The following is a 20,980-nucleotide window of genomic DNA, read 5'->3' on the forward strand; positions in this document are numbered from 1 at the left end:
AGCCCACAACCCGATACAAATAATAAATTAATACAATTAAAATAATTATCAAATAATCAATTAATAAAAAAAATGACCAATAAATAAAAATTAATTACCAATTAATAATTAATTAACAATAAATTAATTATCAATACCGATAAATAAAAATAAATATTTACTTAATTACAATTAAATTACTTCCCACCCTGTTCCCCTATAAACCCACAACCCGCTACAGAACTAAAACGCAAAATTAAATTAAAAAGAATTAATAATTCCTAAAAATTAATATTTAATTTACTATAATTAAATTACTTCCCACCCTATTCCCCTATAAACCCATAACCCACTACGGAATTAAATTAAGGAAAAATTAAATAACATAAAATTCATTACTTAAAAAAAATTAAACATACATTGCAAAAATAATATACACTTTTAACACATATACTAACATACAACACACTTTAAAAAATTCAATATTATAAAAAATTCAATATGTTTTAATGCCTATATTATGTACTTCAATATTTTGACAGTCGATATTACTTACCTGCATTTCGATATTTTTAACCACTATATTATGTCCTTTCGATATTATGTCTATTCTATATTTTGACTTCGATATTATGTCCATTTTTTTTTTTCTCAATATTGTGTCTAGTTACCCCTCTTCCTTTTTGGGTCAGAAGTTTTTTGTTGGTTTGTGTGGGGTTGTTGCTGGAATAGGAGTTCATAGCTGTCTGTGTGGCTTACCTGGTCATCCTGCCTTTGTGTTGGTGTAAAGGAGGGTCGTAACATGATGGAGAGGCTTCTTAAGCCTCAGCTGAGTTACGCTGGAAGCTGTGGACATATCGTGTCTCTAGTGGCCCGGGTTTAGACCCTACTCGTCTTGTTTCTGGGACGTTAAGAGGGACCAATGCGTCTCCATATGGTGACAGATGTTTCCAGCAATGTATCATCAGTAGTTGCCTAAAATGGTTCTTACAAATTTTCACAGAGGTTCTCTGGCCTGCAACGCTTTGCTTGGACAACCAACAGCTAGTACTTACAGACTACGCAGCGGCTGTGTACCTGCCACAGGGATGGAGCATTGCGCCACAGGCAGTGCAACCAGTACTGGAGCTAGAAGCCTGGCAGAGAGCTGGCTCTCAAAAGAACTCCTGAAGTGATGGTGAATCGCCTTAACTGATGGGTAGCAGGCTACACCATGGCAGAGCGCTTGGTTGGAAGAGTGCTGTGCTGCAGCATGGGCCGCATCTTGCTGTTACGTGTTTGTCACCAGAGTGGTGTTCATTTCTGGTCGTGAGTGGCTGCGCGTAAGTGTGTCATGGCACGGGAGAAGTGCACACACATGCAATTTATATGAATTATTATTATGCTTGACCGAGTGGGCCACAATGCAACGCCCATGATTGATGCACGGGATACACGCCGCCATGGCAGAAGCCCTTTATATTCTTGCAGAAGTGACAGGTCAGTTACCCACAGGCATGCATTGATTACAGTCAGAGATGGTAAGTGATCTGAGTCCATCCCATAGGCATGTATGGCGTTACAATGCATACATTTGGCTGGCATGCCTTTACCACGCGGGTATTACAATGCATTGCTCTATCTAAGTATCTAAAACAGAATGTGCTGCTAACTTAGGCGAATGGTCTCCTCGGGACCTGTCTTCCTTTCTGGGTACCCTGCGTTCAAGTAAATCTGGTTTTCCACTGGACTCTCTTCCCCCAGATAAGCTTTGCCTGTTGGACCCGCTTATTCTAATGACAATTATGGAGTTTCTGAGCACATCTCTGAAAAAGGGGATGGTATCTCGGAGATGGAAGCATGCTCTAGTCCTTCCTCTGTTAAAAAAAAGCCAATTTGAATCCTGACTGTCTCTCAAACTTTCTCCCCATCTCCTTGCTATCTATTTTTTCCAAAGTGCTGGAAAAGCATATGTCTACGCTCAACTCTCATCGTCTGTTGAAGCTCACTATCCTCTCTACCCTTCCCAGTCGGGTTTCAGGGCTGGCCACAGTACTGAGTCCGCCTTTTTGAGTGTGACGGAACATCTCAGACAGTACCTGGATGAGGGAGGCACTGCCGCACGTATCCTACTGGACTTGAGCACGGTATTCAATAAGGTGCCCTACTCTACCCTGATTCATAGTCTGGAGTCAATAGACAGATTCAGCCTTTGGGTGGCTTATCTCTTTCCTAAAAGACCGACGTTCCACATTTTTTCATCCAACCTGAAGTCCCAAACACAAGTCTTGATTTTTGGTGTCCCGGAGACAGTGGTGGCTGGTGACATTTGAAAGTGGTGAGGTGTAAACGTTGGACATGATTTTTATATAGCAAGCAATGCGAACAAGTTCTATGGACAAACCTGGGGTTCGGGGAGAGTCCCTCTCCTGAGAAAGAAATGAAAAAAAGTTTGGCAAATCGTGCATTTTAAAGCAAATTAATGTAGCGATAAAGCAAGGCTTATTAAGCATCAGGAACTTATAGTCTTCAAATATTAAACATATAAAAAACTGCCCCATATTTTCTTTCATTACCTTGTTCAACAGTTACTGTAATGTGTAAGTTGTTCTGCATGACCACCTTAGCCCTTAAAAATGTATGGTTGCCCAGTGTCTTGCACTGCATGCAGCTTTAACTTTGGAAAAATATGCTCTAACCATATTTCGAGAGGCACACACAGATGCTAGCTGTAACCAGTCATATAGAAATATGTGCAGACAGGTCTTAAAGTGAGTTCGGCAAGTTCCTGGTGGAGCTGTGCTTAAAGAACATAATTTAGTTACAGTTAAAAATAATTCAAACATTATTTAATGTGTTGCAACGGGCAGGGTTAGTCGCAGGTCACGTGGTCTTTATTCTCTTTTCACCATTTCTCTGCTTTGCATCATCGGGGGTGAGAGGAGGGTGGTCGCCGAGGCCTGGGTGGTGAGGAGGGTGTCAGAGAGGGGTCCAGTGGCAGGGGGATAAGGGTGACACCAAGAAAGAAAACAAAATGAAAGCAGATTAATAAAACACAAGGTGATTGGAGGAGACAGGGCAGAAGGGGCAGATAGAGCAACCAGAAGGCGCAAGGTGCTAAAATATAGAGCCATGGCTTACGAACAAGGGGGGGAGGGGTGGTGGGGTCTTGGTGAGTGTACCCCCAAAAAAAGAAAACAGAGGAAAGTGGAGGGAAAACAAACTTCTTGCGGAGGGAGCTTTCATCAGGAAAGGTGTTCTCTGGGCTGTCTTCGCCAGCCTGCTGGGGCCGTTCGAGGTGAACATGTTGAGGAAACAGGTTCGACGACAAGGACCAAGTTATCAGAACCAGTTTCTCCAGGTTGTTTTTTTCTTAGATTTACATAAAATTCCTGCAGGCAGCAGGCTGTGGCCGAGCTGACAGTGCTTACGTCTTCTGAGGACCGAGGACGCGTTGAGACCATTAAAGGGCCTCATGCCTGACTGACCCAATCAATCAAGACATTTGTAGAGCGTGCTACTCACCCGTGAGGGTCTCAAGGTGCCGGGGTGGGGGGGGCGGATGCTGCTATTGCTTGAATAGCCAGGTCTTGAGTACCCTCCTGAAGGTTAGTAGGTCTGCCCCTTGTAACCTCTGACCTGGTAGGAGCACCTGTCACTCCTTCTCCAGCCTGACAGGGTTTCAAGGGTCTCCATCGCTTCCACCCCAGAGTCCTGGGGTGTGACCCATCCGCCGAGGACGGCCGCCTTGATTTTGTAGATGCCGATGATCTTACCCCTCCCCCACTCTTTCCACTCTTTCCACTCTTAAACTGGTTACTTGTTTTCTTTCCCCTCCTTCCACTAAACTGCCTTCACCCTACCCTCATTGTTTTTTCCTTTCCCAATCCCAATCCCAACCCCAACCCTACAACTCCACCTTCTCCTCGTCACCTACTTTCCACCCTTTACCCCTCCCTTGTCACCACCCCATACATCCCTCTCCTCGCCTCTCTCCTTCACTTTCACCCACTCCCCAACCCACACCGAACCCCCTCTCTTAACCCTCACCTGGTCCACAGTTCTGGAGATACCTTATTTTAAAGGTGACCTGGGACTACAATTCCAAACCAATACTTCCTCCAAATACAAGTGAAACCTAAGTGTTTTCTAGGTTTGCCCAGTCCCGTGGTCTCCCTTCCATTAAAAGATAAAAGATTTTCTTGTATCTGGGCTTCTAGTGTCTAATGCCTTGTGCCCATGGGGGCCCAACTGTGGCCAGAAATCCAATTTCCAATTTAGGTGCCATGCTAACTAGCTGGCCCTGCCTGATGCCCTCGGTTTAGCTGGAGCTCTGACCATGGGCCTGGTCAGAGCTTCTTAATTGGTTCAAGAAGGGGAGCTCTCCTGAGGCCTGCGGGACCCCCTCCCGGGGACCTTGTGACAAGGTGGGTCATTGACGGGAGCTCACAGGCATGGGGCTTGCAATCCCACTCTGCTGGATTACTGACCCTGTGGAGCCCCATCCCGACTTGAGGTCCTGACCATAGTCCATTTAGATTCCTGACCTGGGCCCAATCAAGGCTTCACGTGCAATGTGTCTACAAATAGACCAAGTATGATGCCCAGTCATTCAGAGTACGGTGCTGGCTAGACTGTCTCCAGGCAGGCCGCCCTGCGCAGGGACTGGGAAACCCTGCCTGGGCCTGCAGAGCCCTGACTTGGAGGCGTTGCGACACAGCAGGCTGGCAAATAAAGCATAGACCTGCTGGAGCTCAGACCCAGAGCAGGGCTGAGCTTCCCACCCTGCCAGAGATGGGGAAGTCTCATCAGCCCTGTCAAATCCACCTGGGCACCTTTACCACACCGAGGGCCCCACCCCTTGCCTGCCCTTAATCTTACTGGGCCTCTTTCAGGGAAGGGACGAGAACCATCACAGTGGGCCTGCAGCAGTACCTCCGGAGTAACACAGAACATCAATGGTTGGTGCTTTCAAGACCAGGCTCATGCATCTGCTTAGGGCTTCTTAGAGCTCTCCCAGGTGTTTTTTCCAACCTGGTACCTGAGAGCTCGGCCTTCACAGAGGTCTTGTCTCCAATCCAAACCCCGCAGGAGCACAAGAGTCCTCCTCGTTATGCAGCACCCTGGCCTGTGCAGGGACTATCATCCCAGTTACACTCCAATCTGGTAGCATGCTGAAAATTGAGATCAAGCAAGCTTTTGTCCCTCTGTTCCACATGAGGTTCCTGTCCTCCCTCAGCTCACCTTACGACGCCAGCGTTCAGGTGTGCTGCCTCAGTCAAACTCCCCAACTGCCACTGTCCTCTGAACTGATTGTGCCCAGTGAGTACCAGGCACTTGAGGCCAGAAGCATGAACCCTAGAAGACTCACTCCCCTGCCTTACCAGGTAAATAAAAATATTATGAGCAGTGATATTCCACTGACTGCCCGAGGGCCTCCCATTTATCCTACACATCTAATGTCTGCTCACAGTACCAGACTACAGTCAAGCTCAAACCGGACTTCTTTCTGCACTTATTCTGCAAAGCCCATTCGCTTGGCTGTGGTTTTGATAGATAGTATGTAGGAATCTGCTGTCTGATAGTTTTACATTTTGAGCTTTTTTTAAATATCTTTATTCAATATTTTTCCATTTCTTAACCCCACCCACCCCCCACAGTGATGAACAGGTAAGCCATAATACACATTATCTTCATGAGCATTACATTGTAATTGACCATAATTATATAATAAAACATTGTTAGTATACAAGTTCAAGAGCAGGTATAATATTTAAAAGGAAAAAGAGAAAAAAAGCGAAAAACAAAAAACACAGGAAGGCATCCTAAGGAAAACTGATTAGAAAGGGAAAAAGAAAAGAAAAGAAAAGAGAGAGCGAGGGCATAGTACATCCCACTAAGTTTCTAATTTTGTATGGCACACCATTGTGTGAGAGGAGTCCAGATTTTAATCCCCCTTTTGTGGCGCTGTTTACCTTTCCTTTTATGGATGGCTACCTCAATGTTGTGCATGGCCAATAACCTAGCTAACCACTGTTGGAATGAGGGTGCTATAGGATCTAGCCATGCAGATGCGATGCATAGCCGCAGAAACGCCATTGCAACAAATATAAGCTCATGGCCACTGCCAGGGTTATCTGGGTCGTCTGCCCCTAGTAAAATTACCTCACTTGACAGGGTGATCTTTCTATAGAGAACAGATGACAGAAAACTCTCTATATCTTGAATTAAAGATGATAGTGCGGGGCAGGAGATGAAGATATGTATAGAGTCGGCATTAAATAGTTTACATCTCGAACAGCATGTCCCTTTACCGGTTCCCCACTTAGCGATGTTATTTGGCGTGTAGTATAGAAAAAAACAGGTTTTATAAAATTGTGCCTGAAGCTTGGTGGATATAAGGATGGTTTGAGCTAGCTGGTAAGTGTGTAAGAATCCCTCATTTGATATCTCTAGTTTACTTTGCCATTTCAGTAATGTTTTACCTAAGACGTCCGGGAATATTGCCATCAGAGAGGCGTAGACTCCGCCAATAGTGTAGTTCCTAGTGTGAATAATTGACTCCACCAGAATTGACTTTTTCCCTAGTATCCTCTCCCCCGGCTTACGTAGCGGAAAGTCCCTGATTTGGAGGTATTTAAAAAAGTCTTGCCAATCTAGATGGAATTCATCTTTCAGGACTTCAAATGACTTAATCCCCTGAGATGTAAACAGGCATCCTAGCTGAGTTACTCCAGCCCTGTACCATTTATTTATACAGTTATCCCTAAAGATAGTTGGCGAAAGAGTTGGATTGTCCATTACAGGAGTATAATACGAGATTTTCCCTATTTCTAGTATTTTCTTAACTGCTTTCCATACATTGAAGCTACTGTATAATGTATTGAACTTGACTTTTTTATGGTAGCTGTCATGTAAGTGCCTCCACAAATACCCTCGGCTTGCGTTGCCCAAAAGCAGCTGAAATATGGATGGTGTATGTTCATCAGCACTTGTTTCATCAGGCCTCATGTTTTGTTGTAACTCCCTGCTATAGAGTAGTACTGACGCCCAGTAGTACCTTCTTAGGTTGGGAAGAGCGAGCCCACCTCTATCCTTAGGGTGGGTGAGGAATTTATAGGCTCGTCGGGGTTGTGCGTTTGCCCAGATAAATCTTGAGAATGTGCGCCCAATAGCTGTAAACTATTGGTTTGAGAATTCGAGACAAACTGTCCTAAATAGATATAGGATTTTCGGGAAAAAAAACATTTTGACTGCGTTTGCTCTTCCGATTATGGATAAGTGGAGGTTATCTAATCGTCGTAGATCTTTTTGTATTGAGCACAACATTGGTTTAACGTTAATATCAACCAATTCCTCAAGATCAGAGGAGATTGCAATTCCCAGGTATGTCGCTTTTCTCACCACTCTAGGGTCGTCCATCATGTTTTTTTGGTTCAGGACAATCTGTGTCTTCGCTTGGTTGAGCGCATAGCCAGAGACTGAGCCAAATTTATAAGCTTCAGTCTCAATGGACTGCATTGCTGTCGTAGGACCAGTAGAAACGATAGCGATGTCGTCTGCGTATCCTAAAGTTTTTGTGGAGTGTCCCTGTGAAATAATAGGGGTAATTTCGTTGTTCTTTTCTAGGCAGCGGATAATAGGATCAATGTATATTGCGAAGTGCAATGGTGATCATGGACAGCCCTGGCGTGTTCCTCGGGAGATAGCAAATTCCTTAGTTAAGCTTCCATTGACCAGTACCACAGCCTTGGGATTAAAGTACATTTTTTGTGTGGCCTGAATGAAGCCGGTTTGGAATCCAACTTTAGCCATAGCCTTCCAGAGGAACTGCCAGGAGACCCTATCGAAAGCCTTCTCTGCGTCAAGAAGGATAAGTGCCATAGGGTCTCCCGCAGTTTCTGTTCCGTCAAAGAGTGTGATAACTCTCTGTATGTGATTTATTGTTGATCTCCCTGGAACAAAACCATGTTGGCTTTTGGCAATCACTTTATGTATCATAGGAGTTACCCTGTTTGCCAAGATCTTTGAATACATTTTTGAATCTGCATTGATAAGAGTTATGGGGTGGTATGATCCTAATTGTTCTGGAGGTGTATGTTTTTTAGAGAAAATAACAATTTTAGCGCAAGACCAGGAGTTGGGGGGCTGACCACCGGTAAATATATGTATGATCAGATCAGCTAAGATATGTTTGATTTGCTCTAAAAATATTCCATGACAGCGGTTAGGACTTCTTCTATGCTGGGGGGCTCCTCCAATATGTTCTGGTCGCTTTCCTCAAATCTTACACCTTCTCCACTCTCCAGATACCTCTCTATTTCAGCTGCGTCCCCCCCTACAATCTTCAGTATACAAATCTCTGTAAAACCGCCAAATGGCTTCTTTGAGATGTTCTGGGTCTTTTAGTTGTCCTGCTACCGGATCGTTAATTTCTCTGATTAAATTAGCGTTAGTCTGTTGTCGCATTCTTACTGCTAATTGGTGCCCCACTTGCTCATTAACTTCATATACTAATTCCTTTCGTGCTGTGGCTTTCCGAATTGCTTTGTCTGTAAAGATGTTGGTGATAGCTGCTTTAGCAATTGCAACCTGAGTTAGGATGCTAGAAATTTCTACGGTTGTATCTCCCCCACTAGTGACTCTAACCAATTTTTCTTCGGCTAGCCTTAGTTTATCCTGCAAGCCCTGCATGATTTCCCTTTCCTGTTTGTTTGCCCTTAGTGAGTATTGCATAGTCTCTCCCCGGATCCCAGCTTTCAAGGTGTCCCAGACAATGTCAATTGAGGCGCTACCGATATTTCGACTAAACATTTGGGGATCCAATCTCTCATATGGAGACAGTATTTAGGGTCGTTTAGTAGAGCCTTTTTGAATGTCCAGAGAGTAGGTTCTGATTTTGTAGGTCTAATAGTTAGGGTACATAAAAGGGGATTATGATCAGATGGTATACGGGGCATTTTTTCCGTTTGACAATTGTTTTTAAGTGAATTTGATAAAAAAAATGTAATCTATTCTTACATGTGTACGATGTGGGTTTGAATCTTTAGCTTTGGTGGTCTTCCAGCTATCAACAAGTTCATGTACGAGACACACATTTCTTAGGGACCGAAATACCTCTTGTTTACGTCCTTTGTATAGCCAGTCATGTTTTAAGGACCAATCAGTCGGAAGGTTTATGTTGAAATCCCCACAGACCATTAATGGGAGAGGCCAGTGTGAGAGCTCGTTAGAGATTTCATCAAAAACCGTTGGGTCGTCTGTATTGCTAATAAACACAATAAGGAGCACAGAGGGAAGAACAGGACACAGGTCGCCCTCCACTCATAAAGTCATGCAAACAACAATGACCTGGTCCACTTAGGCAATGTTTTAGACTTTCTCAACAAGTGTACAACATGTTGCAATCCTTAACAACTATCTCCCCTTCCTTAAGGACCAGTGGGGTAGAGAGTACACCGTTAACACGCCAATTTAAAAGAACCTCAATCCTTTCTAAGACAGTCGTGATTAATGGGCCACAAACAACAATGTGTATTGTGAAACAAATGTGAGAAAGCAAGATGACCCCTCACGAGCGAACCACCAACTGGGAACCTGGTAGGTACTCATCAGTGTAGCCCTGTTATCATCATCGGCAGTCATCAGGCTTTAAAGAAATGTGTCCAAACAACGTAGATGTGTAGGTGCAATTAAAGTGCAGTGGAAAACAGTGCAAAACAAACGACAAACAGAAAGTGTAATGCGAAAAGATAGGAAACTGCACGTATTTGTGACAAAACACATCCCTGGTTTGAACAACGGTGTAGCAGACTGGTTTTCCAGAAATTTCAGGGATTCCAGCAACTGGACGTTGAACAGGGAGATATTTTTGGGCATTCAAGAGCAGTGGGGCCCCTTTGGGACGGACTTTTTTGCTGATCAGGCTGACTTCTCAGTTGGCGAAGTATTTAGTCACAAATACGTGCAGTTTCCTATCTTTTCGCATTACACTTTCTGTTTGTCGTTTGTTTTGTTTTAGACTTATTTTACACAAATGTTGTGGGAAGTCTGCAGGGGGTGCAGAAGTCCCCCAGAAATGATCTATTAAAAGTAATGCTATGTGTCCTAGTGTGTGTATACGACATGACCCTAGGGCACGTTTATTGTTTTTCTAAGCATTCTCAGAGCTTGAGCTTTTGTTCTTCAGCCGAAGATTGCAGGCAGTCCTTGTGGTTGGTCCTCCTCCCTCGTACAACCGCCCCTGTGCTGCTCTCCCAGGGCTTTAGCCAGGTCAGTAGCTAGCGCTCTAAATTCCAGCTGTTTTAGTGTGAGGTGGTGAAGTTTCTTGGATGTGGCGCCTGAAATCAGGTCTGTCTCAAGTTGACTAATCTCTGTCTCAATGGCGTCCATTTCCCTACGGTGTTCCTTCTTATTCCCCGAGATTAAAGAGAGGCCCTGACCCCAGATCACGGTTTTGAAGGCCTCCCCCAGGATCTTTGGGATTTCCACAGAACCCTCATTGTCGATAAAGTAGTTATCTATGGCCGCGAGGAGTGCCTTGTGAATTTTAGGATTGCGGAGGTACCACGGGTTGATGGGGGCCACCCGTCCCACCTGGCTATAGCTAGGGACCATGTGTAGCCAAACTGGCGAGTGGTCAGAGATGCCTCTAGCAATTTGTTTTCTCTCCTGAATGTGGGCAATTTGGGACGCGGGGATGAGGAAATAATCTATGCGTGATAGGCTCCCATGGGCCCCGGAGTGAAAGGTGCGTTGCACTGTGTTCGGGTGATAGGACCGCCAACCATCCACCAAACCCATAGTATCAAGGAAGTCGGGAGCCAACAAGAGGTGGGACTAACTGCACGGAGAGGGTGGCGGTCCAGTGCACCCGAAACAACGGAGTTAAAAAAAAATATTGCAATTCTTGGTACTAATAACAAATGTCTTTGAATATAGATTTCGTTTCTATTGATTTTAATGTTTAATCACAACACGATTGCTACTTTATTAAGTTGGTGACTCCTTGAAAAAGCCAACAGGCTTGCCTAGTATGTTGATGTGGTCACCCCTTGACAAAAGTCAATAGTCATGCCTTGTATATTGATGCGTTCACCACTTGACAAAGCCAGTAGGTCTGCCTTTTATGTTTTGATGTAGTGATTCCTTGTCAAAACCAGTAGATGTGCATTTTAAAAAATGACACCCCTTTATATTGTGATGAGCTCTCATTTTCCAGCTGTGTACAGAAGGTTTGCCATCCCAGTGCGGTTGGGGGCAGGGTCTGACTGCCACAGGACAACAATTACATTATAGTTAGGTATTGTAGTGAGATCATACATTGTGTTAAAAAAGCCCTAGAAATCCACTGAAAAAACACAGAGGTTAAAGTCACATAGTTAGGTAGGTTAATAAGATCTTACTTTATAAATAAAAAATAACCTCAGAAATTCACTGAAAAAAAAGGGTGAAGTTATATTACAGTTAGATCTGGAAATAATATCTTACTTTACGTTAAAAAGAAACATTTGAATTTCTCTGAAAAAATTGAAGTTTATTTTGACGTTATAGTTAGGTGTAAATGTCAGTTATAGTGTAACATTTTAAACAAAAAAACACAGATAGTCACCAGTTATAGTTTACCGAACTGAGTATAACTTATGACCCGGCCTTGCAGTGTTTATGACCTCACATAGTAAATCACTAATGACATGTTCAATGACATCATTTATGGCATCACTAATGACATCATCCACTAATCTTCTGTTCAGTTTACTCTACAAACCTGTATAGCCTTTTAAACATGTAAAAAGTATTAAATGGTGCAGAATCATATAAAGGCTAAATTACAAAAACATATATTACATATACAATATTATAACACTGTAGTCCACCCTGGCTAGATATATTAGCTCCATTGGATGCCCATGCCCCTACTACGCACATCCTTCGGCATGTGCACAAGTTGTATCGGAGAGCCCCTACCTACGGACACTCTAGCCCCATTAGGTGCCAAAGCTCCTAATGCACACATCCTTTATCCTGTGCAGAGCTCTTCAAGGAGAGCCCAGTCCCTCCAGGCACTAAAGCCCCATTAGGTGGCTAAGCCCCTACTACTCACAGCCTTCTTCCTGTGCTCAGGTCTTCATGGAGAGACCACTCCCTCTAGACACCCAAGCCATATTAGGTGGCCAAAATCCTAGTACATACAGCCTTATTCCTGTGTACAGATCTTTAGGTAGAGGCCATTCGCTCTAGATACCCAAACCATATTAGGTGGCCAAACCCCTGGTTCACACAGCCTTCTTGTGCACAGCTCTTGCCAGAGAGGACACTCTCTCTACAGACCCAATCCTCATTAGATCGCCACACCCCTACTACATATAGCTGCTACCCTGTGCACAACCTTTCACAGAGAGCCAACAGCATAGAGACTGTCAAATACTGTTAGGTGGGGAAGCCCCTGCTACACATAGCCTTTGTTCTGTGGACATCTCTTCACCAAGAGCCCACGCCCTGCACACAGGCAAGCCCCCTTAGGAGGCCAAGCATTTTGCAAAAGCTTACACACGTTAGCCGTACAGAATCTGTAGAAGGTTTGTTCTAAATGTAGCCCACTAAATACCTTTATGTGTCAGAAGCGTAAAGCAAACTATCACACTCACTGAATGAGGTAATCTGTGACATTATTTAACCCTATTAGTGCTGCCGTCGGCCGTTGAACGTTCGGAGCACTACCTGGCTGGTGCTGCGAACGTTCAACGGCCGACGCAGCCCCGCCCGCTCTTTAAAACCGCTGCACTGCCGCGAACAACAGCCGCGGCTAACGGGTTAAGAGGTCATCTGTGATGTCATCAATGATGTCATTGAACATGTCATGAGTGATGTAATATGTGAGGTCATAAACACTACATGACATGGAGCAAGTTATACTTAACTCAGTAAACTATAAATGGTGAATTTCAGAATTTATTTTAGTTTAAAATATTACAACTGATTAGAACTGATATTTACGCCTAACTATAATGCCACTATAACTTTTGTTTTTTCAGTGAACACACACACACACACACTAATACATGCATATATGTAAAAAGAAAAATGTACAATTTTAAAACTGTGAAAATGTAAAGAAATTTGAATTTGGAGGGAAAGATTTTAACCAGTATCCTTAGCTTGAAACATCGAACCAGCCACGTACAGCAAACAGAATCTTTCTAGATAACTGGTTGTTCAAGTGAAGCAGTGGCATGCACCGACAAAAAGACAACATACTTTAGTAGAAAAGAAGACAAAGCGGGAGGCTAGAGTTTAGCTTATCACTTCATCTGTTAGAAAACATTTTTTTAAAGCACAATCCTTCAATTAATATTAAGTTTTCAGTTTTTCTGTACATTTTTTGTGAATTAAATATAATCATAATTTGTGTATTTGTTTGATGTACACACGTTTCTGTACTGTTGTGCATTGTTTTGTAATTCAAATTGTAGAAATTGCCTAGGCTTGGATTCCTGGCTTCCAATAGTGATTTAGTGAGGGTCCACAGAAGCCAAAAGTTTAAGAACCACTGGCCTGCATGAAAACCACATTGTATTAGAGAGAACATGCGATTGGAATAGAGAATAGAAGAACTATGGGCAAAAAAATACGTTCAAGGATTTTTGATAGATAAGAATGATGAAAGGTTGAAATTTAATAGATTAGTGGAGTCCAGAGACAGATTTTTAAATGGAGAAAGAACACCATTCAGCTTTGTAAGATGCCAGATGAATGATGTTAAATAACAGAGCTGATTCAGAAAGGTAGTAGGAAAAAAGCAGGGTTCACCAAAGAGGATGGGATAGGGTCAGTTGTGCACACCGTGGCTTTAACATAAACCAGAAACCTGAAAATGATGCCTTGGAGCAGGTACAAAACTTCGAAGCAAGGTAATGGCGAGGGAGAAGTAGATGACAGTAGGGAGCGGAGCGTGTGGGGTTGGAGAGGTTGGATGAACGGATAATGGTAACAGAGGCAGAAGTAATGGAAGCACAGGTGTTACAAGTTTTAGATGTGAAATATGAAATAAAGTTGTCAGCACTGACTAAATAAAGAAATCATCAGGCGAAAAAGGAGAGAGTGGATGTGATAGTGAAGAAGATAGATGGCATGGGAGTTGAATGTGATCAGAGATGAGGGACTGAAAATAGATGACCTTGAAATGACCTGTAGGCGGCCTTGACATGTAGGCGGCCATGGCATGTAGGCAGCAATGGCATGTAGGCGGCCATGGCATGTAGGTGGCCATGACATGTAGGCGGCCAGCCACATACATCCAGAGAGCAGTCTCCAGAATGATGCTATTTATGTATTTATAGTTTTATATAGTCTAAATTGGACCCAGGGCATTAGAACACTTAACAAGAAAGCAGATACTCACATCTAAGCTATCATCTTAAACAATAATAGATAAGACTCAATAGAACATAAACATTGCTTCAGTCTACGCAGATGAGATAATTCACTGAGGACAAAGGCCTTTTTAACTGAAGTTTCTGTGAAATAAGATTGGGGTTAGAACCTTTAACAACACTGGTTTTCTTCTAGTTGTTGTCTGGTATCTCCCTATCTATAGAGATCACATAGTATCACTATTTATTTTATTCCTGTTGATTTGTGAACATCTATTTCATTATTCAACATATAAATGGGAGTGGAAAGAAAAACTCAAATTGCACTTGAAGATTATAGAAAGGTACATCTGTTTCAAAACATTAAAAATGTTATTTTATCCCACTGTACTAGATGTAAGATTAAATAATAGTGACACTGGACAATGGATGAATGAATAAATGAATGAATGAATGGATCAGCGAATAAATGAGGGTGTTTTGTAGAGCACATAGGTACCCCAAGGAGTGTTCCGTCGCAAGAGCTTGCAAGATTCAACCAAATTTGTGCTGCAAATTTAGTGTGACGACAACAGCCCTGTCTTAAGCTTCTTTTGGAATAACAGTTCGGACCCCAGGGACAGAAGTTCAAGGGGTAGCTCATTCCAAGCCTTAGTGGCCAGGAAGGAGAAGGAACTTCCCCCCTTTCCTGGCAGCTAAGGCTTGGAACCATGGATATCCAAATGTGTTTGAGAAGTCACTTATGACCAGAGGGACTGAAAATATTAGAGACTAGCTTTCCCGTCGCGCGTGGCTGCGATCTCAAAAGAAAGGAAATTTAAGGAAACTTGTTATGATAACATTCAATTTACATTGTGTCATTTTTATTGAAACATATTCATTTTAATATGGAAAACATTTTAAAGTGTTGTTTTAATTCTGTTTATTTATTCGAGTGCTTGTGGATACACAGTATTTTTAGTTTTTCCGTCTGGTGCGTACACGAATAAATCAGAAGGTTTTCCGACGCGTGAGCTGGCCACATACAGTTGTCCATGTGAGAAGCATGGATTCTCCAAATCTAGTCCGCACACTGGCAGCATTTGTCCTTGTGCTTTGTTGATGGTCATTGCAAAAGCGAGTCACAGCGGAAACTGTAAAAGTTCAGTATTGGAAAGATTATGAGGGCCCTGGGGGCCCGGGGGCGATATTTAGCAATTTTCTTTTTACAGAAACCTTCGCGTGAGTGTACTCAACAACTTTCAACAAATTAATTTTAATTTTTTTATTTTTTAAATTTCTTTTTACATTTTTTTTTTTTTTTGCCAGAAACCTTTGCGGGAGTGTTCTCAACAACTTCCCAAAGTTTCATGCCGATCAGATGAATGGTGTAGTAATGCATAAAGGACAAACAGACAGACATACTTTCGTTTTTATATATATAGATACCAGATGAAGATAGGTATGGAGATCTTACTGCATTTGAGAAGCACTTTTGTGTTTAGAGTTTATTTTATGCCCTAGATGGAAGTCGTGCAGCGGCGGCTTCTCCGCTATGGTGGAGGAGCGTCGCCCCACTGCTTTTAAGCAGTGTGAAGAAGAGAAACATAAAATGATAATAACTTTAAGTTATTATCATTTTATGTTTCCTGACGTGTCCTGCTGCTTTGCGGGCTGGGCGGTGGTGCTCTGCTCAAGGAGCAGGGCAGGCGCATAGTTGTTTGCCCACTCCTGAGTGGGCAATGACTGATTGGCCTTCTCTGGCTGCCCACTTCCCTGTTCTCCATGCAGGCTGCATTACAGCCTGCATAGAGAACATGCCCACCCCTCCAGCCCCTGACCAATCACAACGCTGCATTGCAGCGCTGTGATTGGCTTAGGGGAGGGAACCCGGCTGTCTGCTTCCTGTTCCTGTAGTCGGAGACAGGAGAGCAGGAGCAGCGATGCAAGACCGACGTCAAGGTAAGTTTTTTCTTTCTATTTCGCCCCACACACAACACCACCCGCGACCCCCAGAGCGGCTCCCTCTCGCAAACCCCGCACCCGTCCCCCCACCCGCGAGCCATGCCATCCACCGCTGAAGTTGTGGTTTAACAGTGCAAACCCTACAGAAGATTACACCCTCCAAATGATCCAGCTTGTGAATATGTCAGACACTGTGTAGTGGTGGTCACAGTGATTGACTGATTTGTATTTGTATTTTGATTTATAGAGCGCATTAGCCTAGAAAGCATCAAACCGCTAGCACTGGTCAGAAACAGCCAGGGTGAGACAGCAAGAAATCATTGTGGTTGAGAGATTTCCCAGGTTTTGAGATGCTTGCCAAACACAGAGTAAGAATTTAGATTCAGATAACCATCATACACTGAATTAACTGAATGTCGTCAGTCCTTCAACTGTAGCTATCGGGTAGCAATCTGACTGCGCGCTAAACTTGGCGAACACGTTATTCAACATTGCCTCTTTGTAGTGCTAAACTGACAACATCTCTTTTTGGGACCTTCCTACAGTTGATCTTCACCTTCAGCACACTACTAACCCTGCCTTGAAGTTGTGTCCATCGATGACGTGTAAAGCTTTATTTCCATTCCTCGCTCTTGAAGCTAGGAATTTGTGATTCTCTTGGGCCGAGTTTAAATTTCTGGATCTGTTTGAAGGTCTTTAGTGAACTTTCTCATCACTTCAGAACTCTGTACCTGTGTAATGCCTTTGTTTCAGCCTCATCACATGATTTCCATTGGAGTCCTGAATAAGAAAAATATATACATTTATGTCTTGATTGCAGCTTTTGCTCATTTGGGATACTGCGGGATCCCCCTGGGGCTCAGAAATATATATTTTTTCTCTGTTAATAAACATTATTAGAACAGTGGAATGTTGGGAGCTCCATTGAAGACAATGCAGTGCTCCTTGCTTCTACGGGCCGGTAAAGACCCGCAGAGCAACATTCCAATGTTTTACAAAGGCCTCTCCGAGCCCCTCGGGCTCCGAGAGGCCTTTTTATTTATTTATTAGAACATTCTGCCCTCTAGTGGCAGAATGTTCTAATAGCCTTATAGCCCTTCGTAGCAGGGCTACACTGGTTATTAAAGTCCCGGTCCCTTGTTAAAGTCCCTCGCCTTCGGCTCGGGCCTTTAACGCGGGAGCGGGCCTTTAATAGCCAGTATAGCTCGCAACAACAGGCTATGAGCCTATATTAAACTTCGAATTTGCATGTGACTGATTTTTCAAGAAAGGGGAAGTGGAATTCTCCTGGTCAAGAGTGAATATGTAACCAAATCAGACCATTGGATTGGAGGCACGGTTAAGGAAGCTGCAGATAGACATTGGCGGTACCACAATTGGGACGATGACAAACTTGTTCAGGCTCTGAAAAGGCTTTGTTTCTTTTTGGCAGCCAGTGGAGGTGAGAGAGGACAGGTGTGATGTAATCTCGCCGAGGAGTGCCTTTGGTGGGAGGGCTGCTGGATTTTGTGCCAGTTGAAGTCCTCTGATAAGCTTGGCAGAAAGCCCCATGTAATTTGAATTGCTGTAATCAAAGAGAGATTGGACATCTGCCAGCAAAACAGGCATATGGTGTGCTGAATCCTTGTAATGCAGTGGTTTTAGTTACCAAAATCAAATGCTGGATAAATTTGGTATCCAGGCGGGGGATCAGAGTCGATGTAGATTCCCAAATATTGCACAATTTTAGAAGGAATAGGGAAAGGTCCCATTATCACTGGCTCGCCTGAGGGTCCCATTTGCTAATCTCATTTCAAAAGTAGAATTGTAGTCCCAACGCTTGCAAACATTTGAGGAAATTCTGTTAGAGCTATCGGACATTGCTGGAAAATCCTTCTGCGATGTAAAGAATTGGATGAAAATCTGCTGGCCAGTAGCTTGATCTCCAGGCTGGTGCGCTGCCCAGCTCCAGATTAGTGTCATTATCCACTGCTGTCGCAGAAAAGCTGGTAGATCCGTTCCTGGCGGATATGGCTTTTACACCGGCCAAACTCTAAACCAGGCTCAAGTTTGAGTTAAAACCAGGATATTCCATGTAATGCCTGCAAGCAGCAAAACAGTGCAACATCTGTTTTTCTTATTCACTGTTACACAAGCAGCAAAAATAGTTTAAAAACAAATTTGCTCTGAGCAAAATGTATGTAACGTGGTCCAATCAAGCATACCCTCAAATAAGTGTGCCAAATAACGAGCGCAGGAATGCATTGTATAATTTTCTGATTAATGAATAGAAAATGTACATTATAGAGTGGTTCTCTTCACTTCTCAAACTGGGCCAGACAGTTCTCTTATGAATAAGCATGAGTATGCAAAACTGCAGGAATCCTCCCAAACTACCTAACACGCTAAATAGAAACTTCTGTGTTCCTTATTTAGGTCTAGCCTGGGCAGCACATGCGCTGTTGTGAGACATGTCGTACTGAGGTATGGCATACAAGCTCTGCCCATTTCCCGCCCCTCTTTTTAATTGGCTCCTGTTACTGTCCTCCCTAAATCGTTGCTTTTCATTTGCGAATAGGTTTGTTCGTTCCTCCTTGGTACCGCCTTGTCTGCATTTGTGACCACCCATAATGACTGGACCTTTTACTTTTCGTGTTAAACAGTCAGTTTTTTAAGCCGGGGAGCACTTAATGAATAATGGGGACAATGGCGGCTGCTTCTTGTATTTGCAGTGTGCCCACACAGCTTTCTTTCAAGCGTTTTGTTTTACTTTAAAGTTAATGCTGAGCACAGCATTAAAGTTTGCAGTAAAAACACAAAAGTTGAAACAGCACGGTTTCCCTGAAGAGGGACACCGCGCACTCTGTAATACAGTAGGTCTCGCATTTTCCAAACTTTGACCTATTGGTATTGTAAATGACAATGCCTTTTATTATTCCAGGTTTTAAACTCATAAATAAAAGGCATTGTCATTTACAATGCCAATAGATCAAAATCTCGCAATTGCGAGACCTATTGCAATGCAAATGCTTGTTTATCTTCTACATGAGGGAGGTTTTTTCTTCTGCTTTGCAAAAATCCACATTTTTGAACATGTTTTCCTGAAACCTAATCTTATCCTAGACTGTAGGGCCCTCAGCCCTTTCTGAAAGTGTTTTCCTAGCTGCCCTTCAACTCCTCAGAGTTCTTGTCTCCTGTGGAGTCCTGGAGCTCCCTGCTGCCATGATCTGTCTTGTCTTACCTGATAGTGGGAAAGGGCAGAAACCCAGGTCGGGAGATGCGTAGAGACAGAGTTCATTAAAAACTCATCAACTCTACTCTTGTTTCAAGTGTTTAGGGCAACGACATGATCCAAGCCCCTATTTCTGTTCCTACAGAATATTCATTGAGACAAAAGAGGGGCAGCAGAGGGCATCTGGCCTTTTAACAACAAGCCCTTCCCTGTCAGCTGACAGGTTTTCTCATGTGAAACGACTAGAACCAGGTTAGTGCTGTGGGGGCTGCTGTGTGCATTTTACATCTAAACATCAAGGGGCATATTATCAAGAACGGAGTTAAGATTATCACCGCTTGGGCTTGATAATATGCCGTAGAGAATTCCAATAAAAGCCCATGTTCACACCAGAACCTGGGCTTCTATGGGAATTCACAAGGACATATTATCAAGCCCATTATCGCCGCTTTAGCTGCAGTTTCCTGCCGCTAAAGCGGCGATAATTTTAACGTTGTTTCTTGATAATATGCCCCTAAGTCCTTCCTTTCAATTTAAAAAGGTCTTCCATGTGAATGCACTAGAACTGGGTCTCTGTTGTAATCTGCCATCTTTTTCATGCTGTCCGTTCGCAGCTCTGAGAATCCCAGGAGACCATGGACTGTTAGTGTCTGTGCAGCTGGGATGGCAGGTAGAGTAAGTGAGCTGAGCAAAGAGGCTGCTGCTCCTGGTGGGGTATTCTGTAAAGTATCATCCACAATAAGAATGCTGCTCCTGGTGGGGCATTCTGTAAAGTATCATCTACAATAAGAATGCTCCTCCTGGTGGGGCATTCCGTAACCTATCATCTACAATAAGAATGCTGCTCCTGGTGGGGCATTCCGTAACCTGTCATCTACAATAAGAATGCTGCTCCTGGTGGGGCATTCCGTAACGTATCATCTACAATAAGAATGCTGCTCCTGGTGGGGCATTCCGTAACGTATCATCTACAATAAGAATGCTGCTCCTGGTGGGCATTCTGTAAAGTATAATCTACAGCAAGAATGCTGCTCCTGGTAGGCCATTCTGTAAAATCAACTATCATCTGCAATAGGAATGCTGCTCTTGGTGGGGCATCCTGTAACCTATCATCTACAATAAGAATGCTGCTCCTGGTGGGGCATCCTGTAACCTATCATCTACAATAAGAATGCTGCTCCTGGCGGGGCATTCTCCTATGTAACCAGTGGCCCCTCCTCTGGAGGAGTGTCGCCCCACTGCTTTCAGCAGTGGAAATATAGGAAAAATAAAATGCTAATAACTTGTTGTTATTATTTTATTTGTTTCTGCTGCTGCAGCTTGGCGGGCAGCGCTATTCTGCTCTCAGATCGGGGGGAAGAGTGGTGAGCACTCTGGAAAGTGTGCATGAATGTTTAGCTGGCCATCTTGGGCTGGCCAAACATTCTTGCACACTTTGCATGTTCTTCACCCAGGCTGCATTACAGCGTGGGTGGATAACATGGCCAGGCTCCCA

This window comes from Lissotriton vulgaris, chromosome 9 (assembly GCF_964263255.1).
Source record: "Lissotriton vulgaris chromosome 9, aLisVul1.2, whole genome shotgun sequence".
Taxonomy (NCBI): Eukaryota; Metazoa; Chordata; class Amphibia; order Caudata; family Salamandridae; genus Lissotriton; species Lissotriton vulgaris.